At 36.3% G+C, this 5,409-nt stretch overlaps 1 non-coding gene across 1 annotated transcript; it reads left to right on the top strand.

Moving 5' to 3' along the window:
* The first annotated feature begins 4,813 nt into the window (after window positions 1-4,813).
* LOC132398749 (U6 spliceosomal RNA) lies at window positions 4,814-4,918 on the top strand. Its single transcript, XR_009513779.1, has one exon. It is a non-coding gene; the product is annotated as a U6 spliceosomal RNA (small nuclear RNA).
* The last annotated feature ends 491 nt before the right edge of the window (window positions 4,919-5,409 follow it).

The raw sequence follows: 5,409 nt of genomic DNA, 5'->3' as shown, positions 1-5,409 counted from the left end.
GATCATGTGGATAGTCAGAGGCTTTTTCCAAGGGCTGAAATGGTTGCCACAAGAAGACACAGGTTTAAGGTGCTGGAGAGTAGGTACAGAGGAGATGTTAGGGGTAAGTTTTATACTCAGAGTGGTGAGTGTGTGGAATGGGCTGCTGGCAATGGTGGCAGAGGCGGATACGATAGGGTCTTTTAAGAGACTTTTAGATAGGTACATGGAGCTAAGAAAAATAAAGGGCTATGTGTAAGCCTAGTAATTTCTAAGGTAGGGACATATTCGGCTCAACTTTGTGGACCGAAGGGCCTGCATTGTGTTGTAGGTTTTCTATGTTTCTACCTTGATTTTCACTATGTTCTCATTAGCCAATATTTGTTCCATTGGGAGTTAGGCATGGGTTAAGTCTTCCAAATTTCTGCTAGTAGTTACCTTGGAACTGCTGACACTTACAGAGGCATTGTTACAACACTGAGATCCCCATTGAGCTTAGCTCCTGCAGAATCTTCCTTGTACGATGACTTCTACTCCAAATAACACAGGCAGCAATAATCTGTGTAACCACTGACATTTTTACATGCAGTAGTGAAGATGACTTATTACAAGTAGTTAGGGACTCAAACCGATGACTTCCAGAATTTAGTGTACAATTTTGATCTTCTTACCAAAACAACTTATCATTAACAGATTGCTTAAACAAATCATGAAATTTATTCTCAGGACTGCAGGTTTGCTGTCTTTGGAGAGACTGAAACGAGGTCTGTGCTGTCTAGACTTTAACAGAATGAGAGGAAAATTCATAGACTTTAACAGATTGAGAGGAAAATTCTTACTAGGTTGAACACAATAATATGGGGAGGATGATTTCCTCTAGCTGAGAGGTTTAAAACCAAGGATAATGGTCACAGAATAAGGAGATATTTAGGACTGAGATAAGAGGATTTTTCATTGAGAAGGTCATGAGAATACGGAATTTTCTTCATTGGATGAATGTTAAAGAATGGTCACTGAGTTAATTCAAATCAGTGATTGACAGAGATCAAGTAGAATTTAAAAAAGTACCAATTTCTTGATTACATCAAAAACATTGATCAGATAAATTTGAGTTTAATCTATTTATTTTTTGTGGTGTAATATATATTTGATGTAAAAAGTTATATTGTACTAATCTTAGTTGAACATTTATTGTATTTGTCATATTGTCAAGACATAACCTTGACCAACTTGTTTCATCAATTTTAATATTCAAATCAGTTTCCCATTTTTGTCTTGACTTCTGAATTCCTTGTTTAATTGCCTGCTTTTGAATCAAATTATACATACCAGAAATAAATGTTTAAATTTTTCCTTTATGAATTAAAGTTTCAATTTCATTAGGTTTCGGCAATAACATTATTTGACCCAGTTTATCTCTTAAATAAGCCCTTAATTGGAAATAACAGAAGAGTGTTATTAGGTATTTTATATTTATGCTTTAATTGGTCAAATGATATTAATATACCTCCTTCAAAACAGTCTCCTATATATCTAATCCCTTTGTGAAACCAGTTATATAAAAGTTGATCATCCATTGTAAAAGGGATAAGTTTATTTTGAATTAAAGATCTCTATGCTAATAAAGATTTCTTTATCTCATCATCAACATTTATCTTATTCCATAAATCAATCAAATGTCTTAGTATAGGAGACTGGTCTTGTTTTAAAATTCAATCTTTTAAATTTAAGAGACAAATTTAAGAGTTTTACTGGAACAAATTATTGGAATACAACTTCCACATAACCCAACATTATTTTTAGTAGGCGATATTGAAGGGATAAAATCGAAATCCAAACTGAATAAATATCAGAAAGAATTCATAAAAATTGCATTGGCAGTAGCCAAAAAGGCTATTGCAGTTACTTGGAAATCGGATTCATACTTAAGTATAGATCATTGGAAGAATGAAATTTTTAGCTACATTCCACTTGAAAAAATTACTTATAATTTAATAGATAAATATGAAATATTTCTGAAAATTTGGCGCCCTTATTTACAAAAAATAGGATTAAATATATAGGTGCTCCGAAGATAAAATTATTGGTTATCTGGGGAAAGAAATAAATATACATATTAAAGTTATTATGAACTCCATGCAGCATGTGGGGATCTTCCGATATCCAGGCATTCTTTCTTTCATTTTTTCTTTCTTTCTTTCTTTCTTTTTTCTTCTCTTTTTTTCTATAGGGATATGTTAGGGGGAGGGGTTAAGGGGAGGGGGAAAGGGTTGATAATTTTTTTTTCTTTCTGTAACCTATTTGAAAATTCAATAAAAAAATTTAAAAAAAGAGATTGACAGAGATGTGGATATTAAGGGGATCAATAGAAATATGATACAATAGGAAAAATAGAATGGATATGGAAGTTGCAACCTTGAAAAACAGCAGACCAGGCTCAAGGGGCCATACAGCTTACTCCTGCCCCTGTTTCTTATGTGCTTATATTCCTGGCAGTTTGCAATGGGGAAAGGCATAATGATTCCCTACAATTGGAAAATGGAAACGATAGATAAGGAAGATCATGTGCCAATGGTGGAAAGGGACAAACAAAGTTGTATTTTATTGTTCTAGTAAGTGAATGCAGAATATCTGATAATTGATAGAGAGTCAAAAAGGAACTGGGAATCTAAACTGAGAACATTGTTATCTGGTAAGGTCAACAATCCAAAATTAATTCAATTCAAAAATCTTTATGAAACTTTGAATCAACATCATGATTGCTCTGTATGAAAGTCCAGTTGATAGAAGTTTATTCAAGGCTCTGCATTCAGCATCTCCTGTATCTCACTCACTGCCCACAGTCAGGTGTCTGAGAATGGAAAACAAAATGAAGAGTTTCTTAATCTTGCTGCATCCTTAATATAGAATTGCCTTTGCCAGACTGCACAATCATGTCAATTAGTGCTAAAGTGTGTCTCTCAGTATGGATTTGCTTGAGCTACATACTTTCTGTAATCCTGGTGAATGCAAATATAGTCCTTGAAAAAAATCAGCTAATATGGTACCTGCTAAAGAACAAAATGATGACACACACAGGATACGCTCCAATAAACAACGTGATGCCTGTTCACTTGGAAAATTTTCAGAGCTTTTCCCCACATCAATCTACCCCAAGCAAATACAACAATACATAACATGACTTTTTAAATATACTGAAGATGTCCTCTTTCTGTGAGAATATATGAACTTCTCATGAGGTAAAGTGATTAGTATCTCAGTTGACTTGCCTACAATCTCTTCTGACTTAGTCATCTTTGAAAATAGATAGATAAATAGATACCTTTTTTTGATCCCAGAGGAAATTACAACATCACAGTCACATTACAAGTGTGCAGAGATTCAAACATTAGAAGAGAAGTACCAAGAATAAAAAAGGTATCTTAAAAATAAGAAGTACAGGATTTACTACTCAAAGGTTACAAGATAGCAGGGTGTGGTAAACAGAGCTTAAACAGACCTCTGGTTAACAGGTTTATAATGGTCTAACAGGGAGGATTCATCACTTCCCGGCTATAGATTGACTTATTATAGAGCCTAATGGCCGTGGATAAGAATGACCTCATATGGTGTTTTTAGGAGCAGTGCGGTTGTCTTCATCTATTACAGAAAATGCTCCACTGTTCAGCCAAGGTGGCATGCAGAGGGTGAGAAACATTGCCCAGAATTGTCAGGATTTTCTGTAGGGTCCTTTGTTCTATCACAGCCTCCAATGTGTCCAGTTTGACTCCTATAAAAGAGCCAGCCTTTCTAATCAGTTTATTGAGCCCTTTGGCATCACACATGTTGATGCTATTGCGCCAGACAACCCCCACATATAAGATTGTTGAACATGTAGTAGGAGAGGCCTGCATACTCCAAAGGACCTCAGCCTCCTCAGGAAGTAGAGGTGACTCTACTGGCCCTTCTTGTACACAGCCTCTGTGTTGGTGTTCCACTCAAGTCTGTCGTTCAGGTGTACCCCCAGGTAGTTGTAGGTCCTCACCACATCCACGTCTTCACCATTAATAGTAACAGGGAGTAGTGCAGGTTGAGTCTTCCTAAAGTCCATCACCATCTCCTTTGTCTTACTGATGTTGAGCTGCAGATGATTCAGCTTGACAAGGTCCTCCACCAGGGCCCTGTTTTCATCCTCCAATCCTCCCTTTATACACCCAATCTAAATGTTGGCCTGAACAATTTCTCAAGGGGGAAAAAAATGCCACTGTTAAACAAATATCTGAAGACATACCAGGAACCTCATCATACGCTGAGATCTATGGCTCTATTTGTATTTCATCCACGTGTCAATAGGTGACTTGTCCATTTCCCATAATGACTACAGCCTGCTTAACAATAATCCTGCACACTCTTCAACTACACAAGAGCCCATTTTGCTCCTAAATTGAAGTTACAGCCAAATAGTTCAACTCTGTGTACAAAACTCATTTGCCTTCCACTTTTTTGTTGATAATTTTAATATTTTATTCTGTATTTTGTTTTCCGTTTGAGAATGATGAGACTTGCATTGATCTTGATCTCCTTGTCATGAGTACCTCAGCAGGAGACTGTTGATTACATAATGCGATAATGAATCAGGAAGCAAGGCGCTTTGGTTTCAATGTCGTTTCCTTGTAATTTTCTTAATTCCTTTATTCCCATGGTGAGGATTCAGTGCACTGGGAATGCCTTACAGCAATATGTCAGGCCCAGACACGCAGGCACCACCCAGCTAACAGGAGTCACCTGCCACTAATTTCCATCTTGTCCGCTGCATCTTATTTAAACACAGCTCTCATCGGCAATCCTTATTCATGTTTGCTTTGGTAGTACATATATTAAAATTGGAATAATACAGAGAAGATTAGCATGGCCTCTACGCAACAATGGTGCACAAAATCGTGAAACGTCCCATTTTTTTAGATGTAAGGCAGAAGTTAATAAAAGTCCAGTGGTAGCAGTTTTCTTTGGTGTAGAGAAAGCCTATGATATGTTACAGATGCAACATTACTGCTTAAACTGGAGAAGACGGGAATAGGTCATAGAAATTCAATTAAGTTCAAGAATTTTTATGTGATTGAAAGATATATGTTAGGGTGGGAACAATATTCTCTAAGGAGTATGAAATAGAGAATGGGACTCCACAGGAGAGTATGTGTAGGCCCAGTCCTTTTCGATATTATGATTAATGATATTTTCTTAACTGTTGGCTCAGGCATTTCCAAATCATTATATGATGATGATCGTGCTGTGTGCAAGTGGGGCAGAAATATAAATTACATAGTTAGGAAAATGCAGGGAGCTATTAATGAAGTAGAGGAATGGGTATGTCGATGGGGGTTCAATTTTTATGTTGCAAAGACGTAAGTTATTTGTTTTTCTGAAAGGAACATTACACACACAATTGATCTC

The sequence above is a fragment of the Hypanus sabinus genome, chromosome 8, assembly GCF_030144855.1.
Source record: "Hypanus sabinus isolate sHypSab1 chromosome 8, sHypSab1.hap1, whole genome shotgun sequence".
Classification (NCBI taxonomy): Eukaryota; Metazoa; Chordata; class Chondrichthyes; order Myliobatiformes; family Dasyatidae; genus Hypanus; species Hypanus sabinus.
The sequence above is the reverse complement of the archived record's forward strand: the minus strand, read 5'-3'. Positions and strand labels throughout refer to the sequence as shown.